Raw genomic sequence first — 27941 nt, forward strand, 5'->3', positions numbered from 1 at the left:
AATCTCCGAGTGGCTGGAGAACTTACCTGCTGCTCAGAGTATTATTTCGTAAAATCCCTGAGTGCCAGACCTGCAGGCACCTACCATGGTCAGGATTATATTCATTGCTTGGGGCCATTTATCCCTCAAATTTCACATGCCCATTAAAATTAACATATTTCCATGTGGAAAGAACTATGACAGTCAAAAGACTGATGCCAAGGAAAGATTTTTAATTTGGATATATTTTAATGATGGTGGGGAGAATACCTGGCAGAGCTCAGTGACTATTCCTGGCTTTGGACTCTGGAGTGACTTTTGGTGGTGCTTGATAACAAATTTATTTTGCAGTGTCAGGGGCTGAATTGGTGTTGACCATACACAAAATGAGGGTCTTAACCTCTATACAATCTGGTCCTTGTGGATGATTGTAATGGTCAACATTATAGAACTGCAATGACTAGACATGGTCTAAATAATTCAGTTTACTGCATTGAATACTTTCCCCCTTCATTAGAAACTAAGAAATCCTTCACTGAGAAATTTTTGTCCTTTGGAGATTTGTATATATTTAGTTTCAAATGCTGATATTTGCAATATTTTTTAAAAAGATGAAATAATGCCACTTTACAGTCTATAGTTTTCCTCTTCCTTTAAGGAAGATGTTATTAGATCTCTAGGTCCCATTCCTTCTGCTTTTGGTCTGAAAAGTACCATATCTGTTACAATGACTAATGCACATGGCAAAATGCCACATATTATACTAAGAAATTGCAAACTTAACAAGTGGGAACCACACTTGCAAGTTATTATGAAGTATCTCACCTATCTCCAATGAAATGAATACATGTGAAAAGAAGACATTTTCATTTATAGTTGTTGTAATTGATGAGTAAGAGTGGTTTAAGACATAGATCTGGAATGCTATAGATCTAGGTTGGGATGTGGCACTTCTTATAACTGTGGAAAATTATCTAGTATCTCAAACAGTTCTCAGAAATATTTTTAGTTATGTTTTGGTGATCATATATTCATGCAATTACTAAGGTAAAAGGCACTGCAATAGGTACTAGAAATACATGGCTGAACAAAATAAATATCATAATTTTAAGGATTTACATCCTAGTTAGCAGTATGATATAAAGAAAACAAGCTATATAATATCTAAATGGTAAGTGTTACAAAAAATCAAGTAGGCAAAGTGTTGTGAGATATAAGTGAAAGAAAATATATGAAGTTCTTATAATGCCTGGTATATAACAATGGAAAATAGTGTTTTTATTTCAGTAAAAATTCAGGGAACTCTTACAGTTAAGGTTTTAGTGTACCCCTGAGAGCAACACAATGTCCTCACACACATACCTTGTTATGCATTTATGCTTTCTACAATCCTTGACTGTATTTCCAATAAAAGTTTACTTTCTTGTTTTATTTCATTGCAAAAATTCAGGCAAAGTGTTTAGAACAAAAGTTAAATTATTCTTAATTTTACTAAGAAGAAAAATCTGTGCTAAGATGTTGTCTCCCAGGTCTTTCCCCCCACCCCCTCAGAGACACACAATTTTTTAAATGCCAATAAAATCACTGTACTACAACCTGCTTTTGCCAATTTAAGGTGTTGTCATGAAGAGATTACATCCACATACAGATTTGCATCATTGCTTTGGTGCCCAATAGCAGTCCACTGAAAAAACAGATCTTAAAGTAATCAGTCTAAGTTTTAATTCCTATAGAAATGCTTTTCTTTGCGGTCCAGGAGGGAGGATTCGGCATTAGCCTGATTGATCAGGCATTAGCCTAGCAAGCATCTGCCCCAAGTTTTGTTCCTGGCAGCACTTGGCTCCCAAAACATTATCAGGTGTGCCTTGGAGACTCTCAGGACAGCTGAGGTGGCCCGAGTGTCTGAAGGCACAGCAGGGTAAGCAGCATCACATTCTCCTGGCCTTGCATGGCAGTGCCAGCCTAGTTGGCTGAGAATGAGTGGTACCACCCCTTTACCCTACCCCACCTCCTCCAGAGTAGTTCTTAGGAGCTCTCCCCAACCACCGAATCCTTTGTTTTTAAAGGTTTCATTTAACTGTGTATGTCTGTGTTGGGATGGTGATGGGGATCTTTGGGGTGACCCTACGTGTGGTTCTGGAGGGTACCTATGTTGGAAAATATTGCTTTTCTAAATCTGCTAGGTTTTAATTGGGACTTGATACAAAGTAGTCATGAATAGGTATTCAAGGTACAATCTGAAATCATCTAGATTTGGGTTCTTTAAAAGAGTGCTCCTTTTCACAATTTAGAACCTACTTTTCATATCTCCTCCCAGGAAAACTCACAGCTGCCTCCCAACAGTTTTTGGATTGTGAGTCAGAAGGAGAAAAAGTTAGGGTCCTTCAAACAGAAACTCTCCCTGAGTTTTCTGGCTGATAACCAAGTTTTCTCAATAGTGATAACAGAAGATTAGCAAAGAATTAAAACCTCAGGGTTATCTTTCAGACAAAATAAAAAAAAATGTGACTCATTCTAAAAACAAACTATTTTAAGGGTGATTTTCTTAAGGACAAAATGTTGATCAATGGTATTTCTTAGGAAATCAACTCTTGAAATATAATTTATACTGCTTTTTACTTTTGTATTTCAGTCAATTAAACTATAACTGAGCTTACTTCCATATTTTCATTTATCCTTAATTATTTTGAGCTAAGCTTCATTTTGCAGAGCTCCAAAAAAACGAATAAAATATGCATTTGAGTGTTGAACAGCAGAGGCAGACACCTACATACCAAACTCTGGCTGTGTGGGACGTTGCCATTTTCCTCAAGTCATTTCAGGTCAGAAACACCTCTGCTCCAAAGAAATAGCTTTTTAGGGCCCCACACAGTCTTTGTATGCACCGTGTACTCTGAGAATCAAAGAACATACTTTGCTTTATATCCTTTCAAGAATGAGTTCAAAGCTGATTTTCTTCCCTGAAGTGATTTTACAAATTATTCATCCCAATAGGAAACCTTTTGAAATTACCTCTGGAGGTCTTGAAGTTGAAAATGTAAAAAAAAAAAAAAAAAAACCCAATGTTTTTGCTTTATTACTATTCAATAAGCATCAATTTCTTTTAAAAGTAAGATACTACTGTGGAACTTTGGGCAACTATAGAAAATTATGATGATGAAAATAAAAAGCACCCCAAATTATGAAGACTTTCTTCGTATGTTCTGATTTCTGCTTCCCCTAATGTAGATGAAATGCTTAAAGGCATCATTAAGTGTCTTGAAACCTAGAAGAGAGTTTGAGTTTTCAATGACATTGTTGAGACACCATTCTGGTTCTCCGCCACTGTCAGAGTTAAACAAGCATTTGTTCTAGTGAAATATAAATTAGCTTTCTTTTGAAGTACAACACACATATCTAAAAAATTGTCTGATAAGTTTATATCATGATGCATTTTTCAAAGCTAATGTGTGTAGATGTGTGTACAAAAGGAAATTTTGTATAAGCACATGTATGTATTATATATGCACAGGTATGTATTATATTTGTAGATATATAAAGAAAAATATTACAATAAGTGACTCTCAGTCACTTCCATTCCCTTAGTATATCAGAAATATCAAAAACAATATCAGAAAGTGGTCATTGGGAAGTTTTACTAATTTTTTAATTTAACATGAATGGAATAACGCAGGCTCTATTTTCTTTGTGTTTTACTCTTCAGCTCAAACTCCATCTGTGTACTTTGTCCACATTGTTGTGTGTAGCTTACAACATATATTGTGTCACTTTATTCCAGCATATATAGTAGGACTCTACTTTAATCTATGTATTCTGCTGTTCATAGACATTTGAGTTGGGTTTTTTTTTTATTTGTTTGGGGAGTGCATGTGTGTGTCTTTTGGCTACACTTGACACAACTCAGGGCTAGGAATCACTTCAGACAGGGCTTGAGGCACCATATGTGTTGCCAGGGATTGAACCCTGATTGGCCATATACAAGGTAAGTGATCTACCTGAGCCAAATGGTTAAAATAGACAGGACTAAATAAACAGTACCTGACCCAAAGAGATGGAGTATCTCTGGCACCAACATTTGGGTTGTTATTAGCTTGAGGTTCACAGAAATATTACTATGAGAATTTTTGTACATATACTTGAGGTAATATTATAATTTATTGGCTAGATATTTAGAAATACAATTGCTGGGCCATACATGCATATAAATTTAGCTTTAATAGATACTGCCAAAGTTTCCCATTTCCTATTTACATTCTAACGTGTGCTGAAGGAGTTTTAGGGGCTTCAGATCCCTTGCTACCATTTAGTACTGTTTATTTTAACCATTTTGATGTATTGGTGATATTATATTGTGGTTTAAGTTTGTATTTCTCTAATGGTTATAAAGTTGAAGACCTTTCTATTTGTTTGCCTCTTGAATATATTTATTGAATTTCCCATAGGCTCCTTTACCCATTTTTCTATTATGTTGTTTATCTCTTTGTGTATGTGGGTGTGTGTATATGTGTAGACTCTCTTTATTCTGAATAGAATTAGATGTGTATTTTACAAACATCATATTTCTCCCTGTTCTTAGCTTAATTTTTCCTTTAAGGTTGTGTTTTGATTATTTTTTTAACTGTTAACAAAATTCTATTGATCTTCTTTCATCTGGAAATGTCAACCAAAGAGTAATCTTACTTGAGAATGGGGGTTGGGAATGGAACAAAGAGAAAGCAGAGGTTCAGAAGATATAAAGCTAGGTCTGTGTATATGGTTGAGAATGTATATAATTCTTCAGTGAAGGACAATAATACCTTCTAAGATACTAATGTATCTATTTAGCTCTTATTCTAATAATCTTCACTGAATTTATTGCCAATGTACCTTCCTAAGGACATTAGAACAGATTAGAAATGTCTTGATCTAAATGTGATACTGGTTGTCTGAGAATACAATAAAAATGTTCAACATAAAAGCTTGCCTTGTTATACTTGTTGCCAGGAATACAATTGAATGGAGACAGAGAATTCTTATATCCAACACAGTATTCATACTTTTCTTTTTATTTTGTTGATGCTTTTCTTCCATTGTTTTTCTATTGCCATTTCCTTTTCTTTCATATAGAGGATATAGAAATGAAACAAAAAAATGTAATGTTTTGGAAGGATGTAACCAAGAAATATAGGCATTTGGTTGAGAGAAAAGGTGGAAAAGAATTCTCTTAACCCTTCAACCCACAATAGTTCATGGTTTGTGTTCATAGCCAATGAAAGAAGGAAGAGATGGAGAAAGTATGAGGGAAAGCTTGGTGAAACTCCCACTGTACAGGAGTTGGGAGAGACCTAAATTACAAAGTCTGCAGAGTAATTGTAGTTACCTATACTAAGTCGAAACAGACTGAAGGTGCTTCTGGAACTCCTCTGCCTCTGAACTTGTCTGCAGAAAACAGACCCTACTGAGTTGGAGAATGGAAGTCTCTCAGTTGCTATGGTAATGCAGGGTTTAGTGTGGCAGCTCTTACTTATCCTTTAAAAAGGTAGGAATTTATTTTTCAGAGTGAAGTTAAAACTTTATCCTTTAAGTTCTGAGAAAGGGTTTTAGGGAGTGGATTTGCAGAGCTGAAGAGAGCACACTGGAAATTCAGCCACAGGAATAACACTGCAGCTCCCTGTCACTAGCAGGATATCTCTGTCAGATATTTGTCACTAGAAGGATATCCTGTCTTGTGAGCTGTACCACAGAAATCTACTGGGCTTTAAGGAAGATGGTGTCTGTACCAGTCTGAAACAGTGATGTTTGTGCAAGGATTTTAAGCATTCAAGGGAAACACCCTGAGACAAACACTAGGGAAGCCTGAGAGTTATTTTTTGTTTTAGTTGTTGCCCCCACATACACACATAATTTTAATTTAGGCACAGTGATTTACAACACTGTCAATAATATTTCCAGGCATGAAATGTTCCAACTGCACACCCTCCATCAGTATCCCAAGATCCCCCTACCACTCTCATCCTATCTTCTTAACCCCTTTAGATTTAATATTTTTGGAGAAAGGTCATAAACAATGGTGTTCGGGGATTATTTCTGGCGGTGCTCAGGAGACCAAATGTGGTGTTGAGGATCAAACTGAGGCTACCACATGCAAGACAAGTGCTTCATCTACTATATTATCTTTCTGCTCCTTAGATTAAACATTAAGTTTAAATTTAGTCTAATTTTTTAATTATTATAATTTGGGTCACATGTTTACAATAACATTGACAATATAACTTTGATGTGCACACAAAGTGTCTAAGATCTGTCAAATACCCATCATTACCTCCAATTAACCTCATCATTTCTCTGGGGCTGGTGAGGTGGTGCTAGAGGTAAGGTGTCTACCTTGCAAGTGCTAGCCAAGGAAGGACCGAGGTTCGATCCCCGATGTCCCATATGGTTCCTCAAGCCAGGGGCAATTTCTGAGTGCTTAGCCAGGAGTAACCCCTGAGCATCAAATGGGCGAGGCCCAAAACAAAACAAAACAAAACAAAATAAAACAAAAAACCAAAAATCCTCATTTCTCACACTCAATCCCTTTTTTAGGCATCTTTAATTATGAAATCTAAGTTCAAGGGTTTTCCCTCATTTGTCTTCATGAGTGAGATGATCCAATATATCCTTTTCCCTCTGATTTACTTCATGTAACAGGATACCTTCCAATTCCATCCAAGTTACAACTGCACTATCTCATCTATTCTTATGACTACATAGTATTCTATTTTACACACAATACATATTATATATTATTTATATTATATATTTATATAAACTGTGTGCCACAATCTATTTATTAATTATTGTATTGTTGGACATTTGGGTTGTTTCCATATCCTGACCATTGTACTCAGCAGTGAATATAGGTGCGTTCACTAATGTTTGAGCTTTGAATTAATGTTTTGGTGTTTGTGGAATAGATGCCAAGAAGTGGAATCACTGGGTCATATGGAAGCTCTATTCTTAACTTTTTGGTGAAATTTCCACCATGTTTTCCATAGATAACCTGAGAGGTAAATATTCCTTTCAAGAGTGACTCATTCACCACCACTGATAATGTAAGAAGGTATCTGGGAAGGCCAGGATTGAAGCTTTACGAGGAACAGACTCTATATGTTTATGAATACTCTATATGGTGATGAATCCTCAAGGGAATTTTAAGGATATTAGCAGTCAAGCTATATCAAACTATGACCAGACTCCAGAAATCTTTGATTAAATATTTCCATTTTCTTCCTTTTATCGTTTTATTTTTGTTTATTGCCAGTGATGTTTGTCTTTACTTTCACAATCATTATTGATAGTGTTGCTTGTTTCTAATTTCCTAATCTTTTTTTTGAAAAATTTTTATTTTTATCTTGGCCAAATAAATTTGAAATAGACTTTTTACATGGTTCTATGCTAAATTGTGCTCACAAAGAGATACAGTGCACTCTCAGAACCTGTGAATGGGAACTTATTTGAAGATAGAATATTTGCAAATCTGATTAGATTAAAATGAGCTCATACTAGAACTGTGAATCCTAAATCTAATGAGTAATATGCTCTATAAGGAGAAAGATTTGGACATAGAAATATTTATAGTGAAGAGTAAAAACACTGACGTTAGGACCTAGCAAATAGCATAAAGGTCTGGAAGCATGTCTGGTATGTTTAAGGTTTCAGATTTGATTCCCAGCATCACATAGCCTTCTGACCACTGCTGGACTTAGCTCTAGTTTCCCTAGCATGAGGAGAGTCCCTAAACAAAACACACTCATGCACACGCACACACACACACACACACACACACACACACACACACACACACACACACACACACACACATGGTGGAGATTGAAGTGGTATACAAAGAAGTAAGGAATTACTATTCCAGTAATCACCAGATACTTAGAAAAGGCAAGAAGGAAGGAGTATGGACCTATGAGAGCTTGATTTTAGATGTCTAATCCTCAGCAATACTATGAAAGAACACATTTCTGTTATTTACGTCAACCCGTGTGTGGGAATTTGTTATGGCAGCCCCAGAAAAGTAACACACAGGATATGGAGCTTAGAGCATCCCTGATGTGGTGAGTGTCCCAGCTGGAGATATAAGCTAACACATGGGTGAAGCAAAAATAGAACTATACTTGGCTACAGAAAGGATCCTATAGCTTTCCCTTATGGTATAACTTACCCAAATCACATGGGGATTTGCAAGCACTGACACTTTCAAGTACATTACTCTAGACCTAACTGTACCTAAATAATTTGAATGGTAATATATAAACTCCACATAATATATATTGTCACCACATTAACCATTTCAAGAATACAAATTATGTTAAGAATATTTACATTGTTGTGGCATCTGAACTTTTGCTATAGCTAAAAGATACTAACTTTAAAATATTGCCACATATTTATTCTTACTCTCCACTCCCTAAGTACTGAATACTAACTTAAACCTTCCTTGTGATGATTCTCTTTCTTAAGGGTGCAGAGTTTATACTGAGTCAAAAAGTTAATATAAAGCTTTGGACTTTGTAATTATAATGGGGTAATATCTTAGCAGCCAAGCTTAAAGCTAATGTCAGGCTTTATTTGACATTGTATGTAAAATGACTTGATCAATCAATTTAAAATGAGAGAAAGAATGGGATGCTCTCACTCATCACAACAAATATTTTGACTACTCAAAGAAGCTGTAGTGGACAATGAATATAAAATTCAATCTGGCACACTGCCCACTGCTTTTAGAATAGAGAAAAAGTTGAGCACTGGATGAAGAAAGACTGGGTAAAACGTTAGAGTTGTTCTTCAGGAACAAATTCAATGTTGTCACAATACTCGGTTAGTTATTAAAGAAAATTCCGAGAGGATCACTAAATGAGAGGAGAAAAATACTTGTGGGCACTTCTGAGAGAGCTGGCAAATAAGTGACCCCAAGCCAGATGAGTCTTCCTACCTCTTCTATATTAAACCAGTCTGTGTTTGAGTCCCATAATCCCAGAGATGTGGAGGGAGATGGGGATGAGCTCCTGCTCTGCTCCATAGTCTTTTCAGCGTTCTGAAACTGGCTTATGAAGTATATTTGGTTGGGATGAATAATCAACTTTCTGGGTTGAATAACAACTTCTTCCCAACTGCTTTACCAGAGGAAATAGAATTTTTTCCTTTAAAATAGTTAAAAACATTGTTAATGATGTAACATGGTTACAATCATGTTCACTTTAATGTTGTGGGTATAAGAGTTACTTCTCTTCCACCAGAGCCCATGTGTCAAAACCCCTCCATAACTATCTTATGTCACTTCCAGTGTTCCACTTGACACTGATGATCTTCAAATGGGAGCATTTTCCTTGATATTTTCCTTGATAGTGCTCACCTTCTAAACATGATGCCAACAGGTGAGTTAGTGATTAACTGTCTAGATTAGCCTGAACTAAGGTTTGACTAGAACACATTCACCCTTCCTGGTACCATGTAAAAGCATATGATTTTTCTTTAAACCTCTTCACTATGAAAGTGTGGACTATGTTTCAGTAATACTGGGGGGGTGTCATAGATTAAAAGAATAGGAATTATTTTTAAGCAGTTATATCTCCTGGAAGATAAAGATGCAACCTTTTTCAAGATCCCTGAAAACATTTTAAAAAATGAACTGAAAGTCAAGTATTGGTTTAAAACCATCACTAGGTGAGTTATAATGAAGACCAAGTTTTATAGATCTTTTGGGATAAAAAAGTAAGAGTGGTTAAAATCTAGAATTTGACTTTAATTTCAGACATATTGAAGTTTAGTATCTGCCTTTTAATGTCAGAGCTAGATGAATCTGGAGAAGTTTCAATGTCTTTCTAAGTGTGTTTTGTCTGTGTAAAATGGGAATAATAATGGTATTGCTCTTGTGGCTTGTTGGAAGGACCACATTAATATATGTAAGGCATTTTACAAAAGCAATACATCTAGAAAATCCTTGCATGTGAACAGCAGACACTAGAGATTTGAAATCAATAGGATTTGTGTGATTGCAACTGAAGCTTGAGGATGATTGAGGATCTGAAGATTACCAAGATTCCTAGCCTTTTGGATGGTGTTTCACTCATCAACACAGGAACTAGGGCTAGTTGGGGAGAGAAAATATGGTGTATGGAGTCTTAGGAAAACAACCATGGATTAGTTCCCAGCAGGAGCTTCAAAAACTGAGCTAACTTCCAGACTCTTGATGGACAGTATGTAAATCAAGGAAGAGGAAGGGCTGGGAAAAACAATGGACATCAGGGAGATGACCCTTTCTGATACAAATTGATTGTAAGTAGTTTTTAATTTTTCTTATGCCAAAGATTTTTTCAGGAAAAATAAATATTTTACAGATCAGGGACAGATAGAAAAGCTAATACTAGTTAAATCATATGGCCAGAAGTTGGCCCTAAATATAGAAACTTGATGTAGCATAGATGTCTATGCTATGGCAATAAATTAGTGTTGAAGGATGGCCAAATAAATAAATGGTACTGAATTACTCATCTATCTGTAGAGAAAAAATAAAACTTACAATTATCTTAACCTTACTTTCTATGAGCAAGGGCATTTACCTGGATAATGATGATCCAAAAATATAAATTAATTCATTGTTGCAACCTAATTTTCATACTTTGATCTAAGTTTCATTAATTCTATCAATGATGTTATTAATAGCAAAAACTGCATGGTTTGTATTACGTGCTGTATTTAGTTTTGTATCTTTAGTTACCATCAACCTGAAACATATTTTTAGTATTTGCTTGATGTTCATAATCTTGGTCTTGTTGAAAATTATACCTGTGGTGTTTTGTAAATTTAGTGTGGCTTTTCTTGATGTTTCCTAGTTATTAGGGTCATCAAATCTTTTGTTTTTTAGAATATTGCAGAAGTAAGTTATATTTCTCCCAATGCTTGAGATGTTAGAAAAAATAGTCATGATAATAAACAATAAATGACTATTCTATTTATTTATTTATCATATTTATCTATTTATTCATTCACCCGGTGGCGCTCAGGGATTACTTCTGGCTCTGTGCTCAGAAATCCTTCTGGGCAGGCACGGGGGGTCCATGTGGGATGCTGGGATTTGAATCAACATGTCTTGGGAGAGCAGCTTGCAAGGCAAATGCCCTACCACTGTGTTATCTCTCTGGCCCCCTGATTATTCTATTTATATGTTTTTGTCAAAGATACAAAAATTAAATATTTTTTCAGTGACTTATATATACCCAATAATGCTATTAAGTAGGGCATAAAACTTATTTTTCCCCCAAAGGCCATTGGTTTTATAACCTTTCAGCCCATACAATAGAGGCAGAAGAGAAAGTGAGTTCTGTCACATACTAGGGTCAAACCACATATTTCCAGGCCTTATATCTTATATCTGGCCAGTGGGCCAGATGTTTCCCATCTTTTTAAAAGTAAAGGAATGATAAACATAAGTTCATAATATTGATTAAATCTAGGGAGAAAGGAGAAGGATTTGGTTGGAAAAGAACTTGTAGTATCTTCAACTGTTATTTCAGTCTTTAGAGCTAATGTGTAAGTTGTAAATCTTTTTTTGTTTGGACAAACTATTTTTAAGCCTTCATTTTGACCCTTGTTCTTCTGAACACTTTTATGTGTTAACAAAGTTTCTTCTGGTCTGTGAATCAGCATTTGGAAACCATGCCCTAGCTCACCAAGAAAGTGTATGTGTGTTATACATATATATGTATATGCATATATATGAATATGCCTAAGTATATAAATGTTGCCCCAGCCTAATCATTTTTGTAAAGTAATTCATTGGAAAGTAGCATGTAAAATATAATGAATATAGAATGTGGTATATATTACTAAAGAAGTAATTCCAGGGACCTGTGAGATAACTCTGATCAAGGACACATGATTTGCATGTGCAAGGATCCAAGTTCGCGTTCAGATGTTTTTAATCTTCTTTTGTTTTCTAGAAATTTCTTGTATTGCATCTTGAATCTCCTCAATTTTTTGTTAGCTGATTTATTTTGCTGCTTAAACCTTTTATTGAATATTTTCTATCACTTACCATCTGCTGGAATGTTGGGTGGGGGAGTAGGCTTTTTAGTTTTATAGCAGTTTGTCTTTTTGTTCCTTCCGACTCTAGAATGGATGGGTCAGCAGCAGGGATGTAACAAAATAAACAGATGGAGTCATGGGAGAAGGTGCATAAGGCTAAGGGAGTTGAGAAGCCTCTTGGAACTATAAGAGCCAGCCAATAGCTGCTGAGCTACTTCCCTGCCAACTTTTATTAGCCGGAGTTGAGTTAACAGAACAAAAGTAATTCACTTGGGGGGTTGGGTAACTTAGGTAAGGATAATTATGTTAATTAAACCTAGGTTGGTCCCAAATTAAGCATGGATGGGTTTTTACAACTCAAAAAGGGTGTGAAGAGGAAAGGAAATGCAGGGAGTGATCTGAGATTCAAATACAATTGTCTACACCATCCCCTTCATTTCTATTATTTCTGACTACAGTTTTTCTTATTTTGGTTTTTATACTTTTTGTTCTTTGCTGACTATCCATGCCATTGTTTCTTTGAGCTCATTATGTTAAAAGAGACCAAGAGAGCCTAGGGCCTGGGGAGGTGCAAGGTCTGGGACAGTCCAAGGGGAAAGCTTGGAGTTCAGGGATGCCCAGGGTCCAGGAGAGCTCACCGCCTTATTAGAGACCATGAAACTTCAGAGAAGTAAATCAGCAACACGGGTTTATTTCCTTTCCAGAGCTCTGGGGTGACATCACATGCCAGGAATTCGGTCTGCAGTGAGACCCCGAGCATCCAAAATACCAAGCATTTAAGGGAATTTATATGATAATGAGCATACAGGTCAAAGCATTTCATAGCATTTCATTGAATCATCCAATGATTTTTTTACAGAAAAGGTGTGATTTTCTGTCTGTTCAGCTCCTTCATGACATCATTTACCTCAACTCCTAGATTGAAGGCATGCAGAGATACAGGTTGGACCCTTCAGGTAGTCTCCTAATCTACAGGGTGGAGAACCTGCTCCCTTGACAGTGTAGTGACCGGAGCAATGAGGGGAGGAAGCCTTGTTTATTATATCACACTTCAAGCAAGCCAGTGACAGAAGCAAGAATAGCATTAAACTAGATTTTACCCTTATTCTATACCTATTGTGCCATCTATGTGTTATTCTCCTTTTTTAGTTACTGTTATTATTACTGTTACTGTTTATTATTATTACTGTTTTTTGGTTACTGTTATTATTACTGTTAGTAATTATTACTGTTAGTTATTCCTACCTAATCTTCAAGGGCCATCTGCCATCTGCGGGGACCAACGTGTCCCCATGTTGGAATGTAATATGGTCAGTTTCCATCTCCCTCTGTCCTTACAAGGTGTCTCTAGGATGGAATGCAAGATGTTTCAAGAGCCATGTGCCATCTGCAGGGACCAAGGTTTTCCCATGCTGGAATATAATATGGTCAGTTTCTACCTCCCTCCATTACAGCCTGGTTCCAGGAATCAATTAAGGTTAGCCTGGTTTCAGAAATCAGCTGTCTCTTTGGGCCTAGTCTTCCTTACCTTGTAATTGCAGCCTGTGACTAAATTTGCAATCCCACCTATTACTAAGAAATCACTATTCCTATTAAAATATTTCTCAGTATAGTATCCCTCACAGAAGTCATTCTCTGAGAATTTACAGAACTGCTTAGTGCTGGTTGAGTCTTCTTTCTGTGTTAAGACTTTTACTCATTGATTGAAGTGGATTGTTCTCTTCTTATTTTTTATATTGGGTTTTCTGTGTTCCTGTTGTGTTTTGGGGGATCTTGAAGTCAGCATTTTGGAAATATCAGTGAAATTAGCTCTAGCTTATTTTTTAAGAGTATTTTTATACATTTTTTGTTTTGGAGGATAAATTATATCTAAATTTAGATGAAGTTCATTCTCATGTTTTATAAAGACATTAAGAGTGGCTAAGTAACTGGTTTTCTCCACTTTAATCTCACTCATTTTATTGATGATAAATATCATAAATACTAAAAAGCCTTAGTGATAGACTTTGTCCTGTTGATGACCTTTACAGTACTGATACTTATTCCAAGATTCCTGTTCCCTCACTACTTTGGTGATAGCTGAGTTTTGAGTCCAACTAGAAAATACTTACTCCACAAATAAGGAATAAGATTGCATTGATACCATAGATCTTCATGCTTAAAACAAGACTTAGGGAAATAACCTTTGAAAATTTTACAGCAGATATGTTTCTATGAGATTGGCAGCAATCCAATATAATAAGTGTAGTGTAGTTTTTTAAATTTCTAATATACTTGTTTATTATAATACCCAAATATTATATTATCCTTAGGTATTTAATCCTTGGGTGTTAAATATGTAATATACTTGGCTATTCTATCCAGAAAATGAAAAGTCTTTGCCTATGTACTTTATGCAAGAGATACCAATGGGCCCCCAGATCCAGAGAGCCACCATGAATGCCTCTGGTGTACAGACCTTTGCCAATATCACTCAATATTCTGTCTTTGGCAGTTGGAACTGTCATAGAGAAAGTCTTTTTCTTCAAAGCACCAGAGGATAACTGGGTGTATGGGGTTGGAATGGAAGGATCCCTGAATTCCCTTAACAATATAGAGTACATCTCTGAAGTACTTTTATTTTTACAATAAATGTAAAGAATGTTCTTAGTTTACTTTAAACTATATAAAATACAGTATAAAATACAGTAATAATTTTATTTGCTCACAGACCATATAATAGGAACTTTTAAGGTGCATACCATTTTTACCAATGATTTAATCATTTTTACCATGATTTACCAAGTTATTGGCAACAGAGTTTCAGGCATACAATGTGCCAACTCTAGTTTCACCACCAGTGTCATCATGTCTCAAGGATACTTCCCACCACCAGGTCTGTCTCCTTCACAGATTCATTTTAAAGTTAAATTATAATTGTTTGTATTATATTATATATTACACTATATAATATAGATTGTATATAAAATATAATTGCAGGTCATGCTTACAATAGTGTTGGCTCTAGTAGTTTAGGCATATACAAATCCTGAGGGGTAGAGCATTTTGCTTTGCTTTGCAGCTAATTCTTGTTCAATATCTGGAATCCCAGGAGATCTCCTGAACCTGCTAAGAGTAATTTATGAGCTCAGAACCAATAGTATCCCCTGAGTGCAGCCAGATATGGCTCCCAACACCCAAACCACAAACGAATAGGCATATGCAGATCCCTCACCTCTTCTCTCTAGGCATGTTCAAGATCCCTGATCCTTGCCTTTACATTATCTCCAGACTGCCCTCCTTTGCCTCACCTTTCCATTTCTCCTTTCTTCACATTCCCATTTCTAGAATTTAGAGTCAAATTTGAAAATTTTCATTCATGTTATATATATATATATATATCACAAATTAAAGAGAGCAAACCAATATTCTTGTTCACCTGACTTACTTCACTTAACACTCCAGTTTAGATTATAGTGAATTGCATGATTTTATATTTACTTATGGCTGTATTTCATTGTGGGTATATACCACAATTTCATTATACACCTATCTTCTATTGGACACCCCGGTTATTTCCACATATGGGTTATTATACATTTATATATTATAAATTATTTATATATTATAACTATTTATATAATATAAATAGTATTATATTATAATTATCTATATCAATATAATATTTATTATACCATTATTACAATAAATTATTAATAAATTGTTAATACCAAAATATTAATATTATGATTATTTATATATTATAAATTATATTATATTTAAGTGCTACAGTAAACATTGGTGTGCAAATAACTTTTTGAATAAATGCTTTTCTATCTTGGGGGTAGATACCAAAAAAATGGAATTTCAAGGTCTTGTGGAAACTCTATTCTGATCATTTGTTATTTTTTGTTTTTTGTTCTTTGAACCACACCCAGTATTGATCAGAGCATACTCTGGCTTTGCCCTCAGGAATCACTGTGGGCCGAGGAATGGGGAAGATATGTGGTTCTGGGGATCCAACCTAGGTCAGCTACTTGCATGGCAAGTTTCTATCCACTGTACTACTTTCTATTTCTTTCATAAAGAACCTATAGTTAATAAAGTAAAAGTCTATGCCTCTTTTTAATATTATTTTATTTAAGACTATATATTGCATTGCATAGTTGCTCATAATATATTTTTTTTCTGCCACTCATCTTCCAAGATCAATTCTGCCACCAATGTAAAATTCCCTCCACTATTATTCTGGAATTCACACCCATTCCCAAGCTACCTCCTTAACAAGCATGAAATAATATTGCATCTTTGCAGATAAATGGAAATGGAATTATTTTTAAAAGAACTGCATAAGAAAATTTGTGAAAATTAATGTATCTCACAATGAGGTCATTGTTAGAATGTTTACTAAGTGATTTGTTTTTAGTTGGTTTTATGTTATTTGTTTTGTATCTGAACAAATCAACACTACATTATATAGGAACACAGTGTTTCTACTGGAATGATAGTAATGAAAAAAACAATCTAGTGTTGTCTAGAGACTGCAGATATGGTCCAGGAATTCTAAGCTTTATGGCTAATATAGAGGTTTTTGTGGGGTATGATTTCTGCTGCCAGGCTTCTAGCAGTGAGAGAAAGCAGGAGGAGGGTCCTCACACTCACTCCAAAGCAGTTAAGTGATACCAACCCGACTATGGGCATATCTGGAGTTTTGATTGGTTTGGTATCAGTGATCAGTGTTTAAGAGGTGAAGTGACAGTTATGGGCAATGGGTGCAGCTGGCATGGCTTCTACAGGGTGGGAATTTGACCCACCCTCTCCTCCAGAGACTGCCATTTTTAGCTGTGCAACCAGTTTTACCCATAATTTTTCATGTATTGTTATATGTCTTTTGTGAGAAAATAGTGAGTCTATGGAGTTGCCCAATGCAGATATGGCAACTGATTTGTTATGTTGATTATTTACTTGATGTGTTTGAATTTTTTTTTTTTTTTTTGGTTTTGAGCTACATCCAGAAGTGCTCAGGGTTAATCCTGGCTCTGCACTGAGAAATACCTCCTGACAGGCTCAGAGGACCATATGGATGCTGGGGATCCAATTGCAAGTCTGTCTTTGATCCTACCACTGTGCTATCACACCTACTTGAACATAGTTTTAATGGAGTAGTCTTTCATCTTCCTCTTCTAGCTAATTATTTGCATATATTAATGCAACAGATTGGGGCCAGAATGACAGCAAAGTGGGTAGGGCATTTGCATTTGTGTATTGACTTTGTAGCCTGCTACTACGTAATCTTTATGTATTATTTCTAAAAGATTTTAATGGGGTCCTAGGTTCTTCTATGTATATTTATCATTTAATATGCAAATAGTGGGTATTAAACTTCTTTTTATTGGAACATGAAGTTATGAAATTCGCTTACACATGAATGGATATGGAGAGTATGATGTTGAATAAAATGAGTCAGAGGGAGAAGGATCGATACAGAATGATCATACTCATTTGTGGGTATAAAAATAAAGAGTATTTTACTTCTTTTCCTGGGTTGTTTTGATTTCTTTTTCTTTCCTAATTACTTCAGTTATTAAAACTTCAGTACTGCAAGTACTATATTAAATAATAGAAGACAAAGAAGACATCTTTCTTAGTGCCTGATCTCAGAGGGAGGGCTTATTAAACTTTTGAGCTTGTTGCTGGTTGTGAGTTTATTGTAGATGACTGTTATTTGCATCTTTTATTGTAGATGACTGTTAATATCTTTCTTCTATTTCTCTTTTACTAAGGGTCTTTTTAAAATCATGAATTCATATGGGTTTCATCAGAAATGCTCTATATAGTGCTTGCTTTGGCAGCACATATAATACAATTGGAACTATACAGAGAAGATTAGCATGGCCCCTGAGCAAGTATGACATGCAAATTCATAGTTCCATATTAAAAAATAAAAGAAATGTTTTATATATCTATTGGTCAGATGACTGTTATCTTTCCTTTAGTTGATGTGGTATATTACATTGACTTGTATATGTTGAACTAGCTTTGCAAACCGAAATGAATCACACTTGATTGTGGTATATGATCTCTTTGACGTGAATTTGACCTTAGTTTGCCAATATTTGTTGAGGATTTTTGCCTTGATATTCATCAGTAAAATTGGTCTAAGTTTTCTATTTTAGTAATCTGTATATATTTTGGCTATTAGCATAATGTTGGGTCTATAGAAGATGTTAGGAAGTATTTCTGTTTCTTTAATGTTTTACATAATAATGTTTTATGTTAATGATGTTTAATGTTTTACATAATATAGATAATAAGTCTTTCTCTGAAGATTTTATAGAATTCACTAGTTAAATGGTCTGGACAAGGACTTTTGTTCTGGGGGAGATTTTTTTTTTCATTCTTCTTTCTAACCTTTATTTTTTATATATATTTTATTTAAACCCCTTGATTTCATACATGATTGTGTTTGGGTTTCAGTCATGTAAAGAACACCACCCATCACCAGTGCAACATTCCCATCACCAATGTCCCAAATCTCCCTCCTCCCCACCCAACCCCCGCCTGTACTCTAGACAGGCTTTCTATTTCCCTCATACATTCTCATTGTTAGGATAGTTCAAAATGTAGTTATTTCTCTAACTAAACTCATCCCTGTTTATGGTGAGCTTCATGAGGTGAGCTGTAACTTCCAGCTCTTTTCTCTTTTGTGTCTGAAAGTTATTATTGCAAGAATGTCTTTCATTTTTCTTAAAACCCATAGATGAGTGAGACCATTCTGCATTTTTTTCTCTCTCTCTGACTTATTTCACTCAGCATAATAGATTCCATGTACATCCATATATAGGAAAATTTCATGACTTCATCTCTCCTGACAGCTGCATAATATTCCATTGTGAAAAAAAAATATTCCATTGTATATATATATATACCACAGTTTTTTTAGCCATTCGTCTGTTGAAGGGCATCTTGGTTGTTTCCAGAGTTTTGCTATGGTAAATGATGCTGCAATGAATATAGGTGTAAGGAATTTTTGTATTGTATTTTTGTGTTCCTAGGGTATATTCTTAGGAGTGGTATAGCTGGGTCATATGGGAGATCAATTTCCAGTTTTTTGAGGAATCTCCATATCGCTTTCCATAAAGGTTGAACTAGACAGCATTCCCACCAGCAGTGGATAAGAGTTCCTTTCTCTCCACATCCTCGCCAACACTGTTTATTCTCATTCTTTGTGATGTGTGCCATCTCTGTGGTGTGAGGTGGTACCTCATAGTTGTTTTGATTTGTATCTCCCTGGTGATTAGTGATGTGGAGCATTTTTTCATGTGTCTTTTGGCCATTTGTATTTCTTCTTTGTCAAAATGTCTGTCTATTTCTTCTCCCCATTTTTTGATGGGATTAGATGTTTAGAGGATATAGTGCCACCAATACTTTTCAATCTCTTCTAAGAAATTGAAGAAACAGCAATACTTACAAATAGATTCTATGAAGGTAACATTATTCTGATAACAAAAGCAGACACAGACACCACAAAAAAAGATAACTAAAGGATGATAGGCTTGATTAACAAAGATGCAAAAATCCTCAACAAAATACTAGCAAATAGAATACAATATCTGATCAAAAATGTTATACACAGGGACCAAGTAGGATACATCCTGAGATGCAAGGGTGGATTAATATATTCAAGTAAATCAATATAATATAAATTGATAAATATATTTATATATCACACAATCATATCAGTAGATTCAATGAAAGCATTTGAAAAGGTTTAAAACTCGTTCATTACAAAATATACCAAAAAATGGGAATTAAAAGAACTTTCATCAATATAGTCAAAGCTATTTACCACAGCCCATGTACTCAATGAGAAATTTCTTTCATCTAGGCACAAGACTCGATTGCCAGTTTTCACCACCTCTATTCAATATAGTACTGGAAGTACTTGCCATACCAATTAAGCAGAAAAAATAGGAAAGGAAATCAAGCTTTTTCTGTTTGCAGATGACATGATACTTTTGAAAATCGTAATGACTCTTCCAAAAAACTTCTTCTACCAAAATGACTCTGCCAAAAATCTTTAAATAATAGATATGTGTAGTAAAATGGCTAAGTATAAAATTAATGCACAAAGATCCTTGACTCTTCTATATACAAATAAGGAAAGTAAATAGGTATTAAAAATAGTATTCACAAAGATATTTAAAGTTAATTCATATTTTCAAATTTATTCTAAGTGAAAATAGAGGAACGTGAACACATTGTTTATCAGTATTTTTAATAGTAGACAAGAATTGGAATCAGGGGCCGGGAAGGTGGCGCTAGAGGTAAGGTGTCTGCCTTGCAAGCGCTAGCCAAGGAAGGACCGTGGTTCGATTCTCCGGCGTCCCATATGGTTCCCCCAAACCAGGGGCGATTTCTGAGCACATAGCCAGGAGTAACCCCTGAGTGTCAAACAGGTGTGGCCCAAAAGCCAAAAAAAAAAAAAAAAAAAGAAAAAAAAGAATTGGAATCAGTTTATAATAGGAAATAGCTAAATAATGTATGTTGCATATATAGAAGGATATACTTTAGACATTAAAAACCATAATTTAAAGAATATTTAAGGATTTGGGGAAATGCTTACATGTGCTATGAGGTAAAATGCAAAAATAAAAGATGTAGAGATTAAAGTATAGCATTCACAACTGTGCCTCAGAAAAACAAGTACCTTGGAATCAACTTAACTAAGTGAAAAACCTATGCACAGAAAACTACAAAACATTTTCATAAAAGTACTGTACACAGGAAATAGATACATAACCTGTTCATTGATTGGGAGGATTACCATAATTAAAACGGCAATATTTCCCAAAGCATTCTACAGATAATCCAATTTCTATAAGAATAAATGTGACATTTTTCAAGTAGATAAAGCACTCTTGAAAATCATAGGCATCACTTTCCCAACATTTAAATTTAACAGTTGTTTTGGGGAGATTTTTTTTTTTTTGTGGTTTTTGGGTCACACCTGGCAGTGCCCAGGGCTTATTCCTGGCTCCATGCTCAGAAATTGCTCCTGGCAGGCACGGGGGACCATATGGGACTCCGGGATTTAAAGCGATGACCTTCTGCATGAAAGGCAAACGCCTTACCTCCATGCTATCTCTCTGGCCCCTGTTTCTGTTTCCTAGCTGGTAATTGGTCTAGTCAGGTTTTCTACTTCTTCCTCATTTTATTTTGAGAGGTTAAATGATTCCAAGAATTCATCCATTTCTTCTAGGTTCTCCAGGTTGACAGTATAGATAATTTTTTTTTATAATCACTTATGATATTTTGTGTATTTTGGAGGGTCTGTTCTAATTACTTCCCTTCAATGCTCATATCTGATTTGAGGTTTATTTAGGCTTTGTCTATCTTTATTTTTTATTTAGGCTTTGTCTATCATGTTTATTTTCCAAAAATTCCAGATCTTGGTTTTATTGATCTCTTGTATTATTTTCTTAATTTCCATATCATTGATTTTAGTCCCCAACTGTGTCAATTATAAACTCATTTACCAATTTTAGGCTTTTGTCTCTTCTGTATTGCCTGATAAAATCAGCCAAACTTTTGTTCAAGTTTCAGCAAAATTACACTCTAAGTGATATAATATGACTTTAAGTGAGGGAAACTCCTTTTAGCTTTTGCAGCATTTTGGAGGAAAGGGGAGGAAGGTTGACAGGAAAAGTTGTTAAATGTTAACTCAAAAGCTGAAAAGTCATTCAATGCAAAATAATTCAAATTCCAAATAAGTGAGTTCAGGAGGGACTTCTTAAAATGAAAGGATAAAATGTCAAAGCAACAGTAATTTAGGGAAAAGTCAAATGAGAGAGTGGAAGTTTTCCCTCTCAGAAAAAAGGGCTACTCTGTCTTGATTGCCTCCCCCACTCTGCACTTTTAAAATTAGGGTTGATGAAGGTGACAAATTTTTGAAAAGACAGATGGAGAAAGAGCAGGGGAAAATGCTAGCTGAGCAAGAACTTCAGGGCAGAGGGTGAGAGGCCCCACCTTATATTTACAAGGATCTATGAACTGGGTGAAAAGCTGCCAACATTAGGATATGAATTCAGAAGTGTGACCTTACAGAAATAAAAGAAATGACCTCTCTCAAATTTAGAGGGGAAAGATGGCAAGTTAACTAGTTCAGGGGAAAATTCTTTGCAATAAGAGTTTGGAAAGATCTTACAGAGGCCACGGAAAACCAATCAGAAACTGATAGATCAGCAACTAAGAATAAAGCATCAAATAAAGAAATTACAAAAAAGAAAGTAAGAAATTATATATATATATAAAAAGAATAAGCTATCAACATAAACCATTTTACCATTGGTTTGCCATAGTAGAATAGTTACATTGGAATGAAACTAAGAAAAGTATATTCCTAGAAGATACATCCTTCATCTCCTGTTTTTTTGCTATCAATTGTCATCACCAATCCCATTCTTGAGAAATGTCAGATGAACAGATTTGCTTAAGACTCAAAACTTTTGGGGAGAGGGGTTGGGCCACACCTGGCAATGCTCAGGGGGTTAGGTCTATAACAGTGATGCCAAGTACTCAGGAATTACTCCTGATGGTGCTTGGGTATAAATGAAATACTGGGGATTGAACCAGGTCAGTTGTGGACAAATCAAATGCCCCACCTGCTATCTACTGTTCTGGCCCTAACTTCTGAATATTTTATTGAAATAACTGTCTTTGATATGTCAGAGTTGTGGTAGTAAATTAAGTTTGGTCTTACAGGGTCAGGTCTCAGGAAAAAATAAAGGACTTCATTTCCCCATGTTTCTCCTCAGGCTGAATGAGTCTCAGATCATCAGAGCAACCTCCAATAAGTCCTCCTGCTCCTGTATATACCTACTTGCATGTCATCTTCTGGAGGAGACATCAGAGTGACTTTTCTAAAATACAAGTCTGAGCACATAAATTTTATAAAAGTTCTTCAGCAGCTCACTTAAATGCAGGTTACACTCTAAATTTAACCTGTAATCTTCCCTTCATTTTGTTCCTCCTAATTCCAGCCACTCAAGTGCTAATCCTCTTAGTTTACCCTGCTGGGCTCCGATACCTAAAATCTTTACTAGCTGTTCTCTTCTGCCACAAACATCCTCTCCTTTTTTCTCTACCTAGAGAACTTCCATCCAAGGCGTGGAACAACACTTGCCTTGTACTCCCAGCCACATGTATTCTTCCCTCCGATAGTACATATCCTCGATAGTACATATCCTGTACATATATTGATCATTACATCTATGATATGTGATAGCATTTATCTGTGTACATACATGTTCTGTAGAAATCCAGTGTTTTTCAAACTTTAATGCACAGAATGCTCATAAAAATCACCTTAAGACTTTCTTTGAAAGGCAGAAATTCCTTGGCTTGATATTCCAAAGGCTTTAACTCTGCATCACTGAGGATGGCACCTCTGAGCTCAAGATAGCCTCTCTGACAACAGGTGGGTTTTCACCTCCCTGAAGCACCTCTTTTCCAAGGATAGAGGGACGACATCAACTTGTTCTATCTGCTTTTCCCCAGTCATTGACTCACAAAGTATCAGTTTGAGAATCCTAACACCCTTTTCTCCCCTCCCACTTTCTTTGGGATAAAATATGTAAAACTCATTTATATGCCTGCAAGTAGGTGAGAAAAACATTCTGGGCCATCACCATTGAATAATGGAAGCTTTGTGCAAAGTAGTGACAGGTGAGAGGAATGATTTCATTTTTCCCTTTGACAATTGGGTGAAGCAGATTCCTGGCAGTTCTGCAAAGGTTTCATGCCCACATAGTTACCCAAGGGATATGCTTAGCAACCAAGAGAGGCTGCAAGGAGAGGTAAAGCAGGTTCTCCTGAGATTACAAAGTACACACAGAGGACAGAGTCCTGTTTATCTGGGGTTAGAGAAGCCGATCAAAACGTTGAGGTTCTTCTCCCTTTCCAAGAGACCATAATTGCAAGGACCCCAATCCCAGCCGGGTTGCCTATATTCCACAAGCTTTCTGCTTTGTGTAACATTTTTTTCTTACTATCAAGTTCAAAATATTGGTTGGAGAATGGGAGAGGATCAAATAAATACCACTCATCTCCCATGCCAGGGTTTTGAACTGTGAAAGTGAGAAAGTAGTATCGGTGAACCCAATATGACCCATTCACTGATGAGTAGAATACTAAAGAATAGGAGTTATACCTTCAGACAAATGGGCTTCCAACATGAATATCAGAGTGGAACTGAACCCACCAAGCCACATAAACTCCTTTCCCATTCATCCTCTCCCTGAGCTGAAGGATCCAAGGGATGTGTTCTGGTGTATACATAGAGTTCCAACAGAATGGTCTGAGACAATTCATTTCCAGTGTTTCTTCTATAACCACCCTACCTGGTGACCTCTTCAGTCTCGGTTTGAGGTGCCTGACTTCATCTGGTTGGAAGCCCTACCCAAAACCTCCAAACCCAACTGTATGCATCATTCTGAAAATTAAAGTGGGTATAGAGGAGATAATTCAGGGATTAAGATACTAGCCTTAACCACTTGTCTTCTATGTAGCCAACTCCGATTTGAAAAACCCTGAACACCACCAGGATTCATTCCAGAATATAACTCCAGGAATAATTTATAAGCACTGCTTGGTGTTCTCCATTCCCAAAGAAAAGAATTGGTCCAATTGTCAGGCACAGTTCTACCCAGGACTCTATCAAATAGAGAAAGCATAAGTCCCATGGCCTCAGAGCTTTTGCTTAAACAGTTCTAGAAATAAGGATCACAGAATTTCTGAGTTTGGTAACCTGTGCTAGAGCATAATTTTCTGGTGATGGTTCACAAATTCATTATCAGGGATAGTGGATCTGATGAGAGTGAGAGTGAACAGCTCATCAACCAGTCTCTTGATCAACAAAGATATATGGAGTGAGTGGAAGATGACTCAGGAACTAAAGTGCCTGCCTTGCAAGCATGAGACCAAGAACTTGATTCCTGATGCCACTCACATGTGCCAAGTACAATCTTGGCATATTGTGTCTGTGTTACCAGTGCCACAAGCAACCCAGGCCAGACCACAACCAGCTGTGTGTGTGAGCACCACAACTAAATGACATAAGCCCATTGAGCAAGCTACTAACAAAATGTGCTACTAGTGCTATGGCCTGGAGTCGAACCCCTCTCTTCTCCAAACAAACTCAAGTGAAAGTACTTCAGCATAAGAAGCATGATCTTGTGAGCATTTGACTAATTGTGCAAATATTGCCATCCAAGATCACCCCCAGCCAGCACCACACATGGGTGAGAACCCAGTCTCTGTCAGACCAGCCGAGGGAAGCAAAGCAAGAGTTTCAGTGTGGGGCAAATGAGTAAGATAGACTCCCTTTCCCCAAACAGAGCAGGAGTTTGGGGTGGTGAGTCATGGGCTGACCTCTTATAGGGGGAAGATGAACAGATTTGGAGATTCTTTTGAAAGATATCAGGGAGGAGTGAAAGACATAGTACAGTGAGTAGATACCTGCCTTGCACATAGCCAACCAGGGTTTGAGCACTCCATATGGTGCCTCACCAAGAATGATTTCTGGTGCAGAGCAAGGAATGTCCTGAACACACCCAGGTGTGGCTCCAAAACAAACAAATCAGAGGAGAGTCAGGGCAATCAAATGTCCTGGTGAGATCTGGTTAATCAGGTAGGGAGGGCTCTAAGCACTGCTCCGAGCAGGGCATTCTTAGTAGCAGAGCAGAGGTGTGAAGAGTCAGATACACAGATCCTTGCCAGGCCCTGAGATCCTCAAGCACAGAAGAGGTACCATAGGATCATTTATAGCTGGATCATTATAGCTGCATTGAGGAGTCCCATCTTGGGTAGAAACAAAAACCAACCCACAGTTATTTCAACTTGTTGGGGAGGGTCTTTGTCCAACAACACTTAGCAGGGTGACTAGAGAGAGCTTTGCTGCAGCAGCTGGGAGGGAAAATAGATTTAGGGAATATAATATTAAAACTCCTAGGCATGGGCATTCCAATGGGGGATAGGCATTCTGCTTAACAGCTGAAAAAATAATCATGGAGAAACTATAGACACAAAAATGATCATAAAGATTTTACTTTCATAATGAAAGAAGACTAAAAGATTAGAGAGGCTCAAAGCTAAAATTTTGAAACATGAAAGGCCATTTCAGAATAAGCTTAAAAATAAGCAACTTCGTTTGAAATTTCCACATAAATCAAGGAAGAGCACATCACAACTAAAACAACTTAGGTTTAAAACCAGATCAATGAAAGACCTCAGGTTCAAGAAACAAAAATCTAAGAAACACAATATCTTGGAAGTTGGCCCACAAGTTATCAATCACATAAAAGAACATTACTACTTTTTTAATGAGATTTAAGATGAGATAAATGACTGAATTCCAGTAAGAAGTAGAAAATATAAAAACTGAAGCTGCATATGATTAGAATAAAGGTCCAAAACTGAGAAGTTAGAAGTTAAAAACACAGCAGAAAGTGAATCTAACTATAACAGAAATTTCATAAACATTCAAATAAAAGGGAATAGTATGGAGGATAAAGAACAAATGAAGTTTTCCAACTTAAGATTATTGAATAACAAAGGGAGGGAGGAAAAAATAAAGTACCTTCCATTTACCCTTTTCCTGGACTCTACTTCACCCTAATTGACTGCCACTTTCTGGGGCACCATTCTTTGGAGTGATAAAACATGACAGAGGCTGACACACCTGAGCTAGATAGTATCCCCCACCAGTGTCCCTATCCTCTAGCCCCAATACTTATGCCTCTACAAAACATATTTTATGGAGAGTGCAAAAAAATATAAAGTAAGCACTTATTTTCAAAGGTAAAGGGGCAGTTGGAGTAAAGCCAAGATTTTATTTAGGGTGAGAAGAAAATAGCAAAAACATTCCTGCAAGTACATAGAATAAAGGTCTGAAGGAAACGTGAAAGCTTATTTGTTTTCCCCATTTGCATTGTAGTGTACCTATCTGAGACCCTGGATCTAGGTGTAGCTACCTGAAACCCACCCATTTCTGGGAGGGGTCTTGGGAACTGAATATTAGGTGTAACCTTACCTGCAAGACCCCGCCCATTCCTGGGAGGGGTCTTGGAATAGGTAGATAACCCTGAAACCAGGGGATTAGTCGCTCCGCCCTGCTGGGCTCGCTGGCTTTAGGTTCTTTGCCTCTTTTGGTCTTTGACCAGGATGGAGGCCAAAGGAAGATGGCTGAATTATAAGATGCAGGGCTAAGAATAACTAGTGCTTGAAAGGTTATGAGGAGGCCACACACATGTGGTGACTAGGGCATGAATAAAGCTGATGGTTCCTGATGCCTGCCTGTGACTGAGTCTTGATTCCGGCTTTCACCTGGGCCTGGGACCCACCGGCTGGATGGGGTTGCGGAGCCACGTGGCCTGGGATGGCAAAGAGAAATCCATCACCATTCACCGCCATCCAGCCCCATCATTATTTATTTAATTCAACATGCATGTTTTCAGATTTCTTGCCTTTCCTGTTCCTTCCACTAACCTCTCAAATAGCTGGGTCCTGGTGTCCCGATCATATTTGGACACTTTTATGAGTTGTCGTGGAAGCTATAAATGATGAGGACAACCGTGGTGGGAATTTCTGATATTTAAGGTATCCTAGTGAGTGTCCAATGAGCAAGAGTTCTCTCAGAGGTCACCTGGGACTGGTCTTATAGGGTGTCTTCCTATTTTAGGGTTTCTACTCATAATATATTTGGCCTTAATGTCTCTCTGCCAGACATTTTGTTTCAACACTGGGGACCTGCTTTGTTTCTCACAGTTCTTTCCCCACTCTCCCATCCATTCCATGAACTCTCAGGGGATCAGGGGACAGAGCATCAAGAGCATCTCTTTCTCTCTTTGTCCTTGACTTTGCTCCAG

At 36.6% G+C, this 27941-nt stretch overlaps 1 protein-coding gene and 1 non-coding gene across 2 annotated transcripts in view; both read left to right on the plus strand.

The window, feature by feature from the left end:
- CMYA5 (cardiomyopathy associated 5) overlaps window positions 1–27941 on the plus strand; it is a 707985-nt gene that overhangs the window by 136193 nt on the left and 543851 nt on the right. The window lies entirely within an intron of this gene.
- Window positions 17852–17959, plus strand: LOC126002263 (U6 spliceosomal RNA). The gene has a single exon (XR_007493020.1). It is a non-coding gene; the product is annotated as a U6 spliceosomal RNA (small nuclear RNA).

Source organism: Suncus etruscus, chromosome 2 (assembly GCF_024139225.1).
Source record: "Suncus etruscus isolate mSunEtr1 chromosome 2, mSunEtr1.pri.cur, whole genome shotgun sequence".
NCBI classification, from domain to species: Eukaryota; Metazoa; Chordata; class Mammalia; order Eulipotyphla; family Soricidae; genus Suncus; species Suncus etruscus.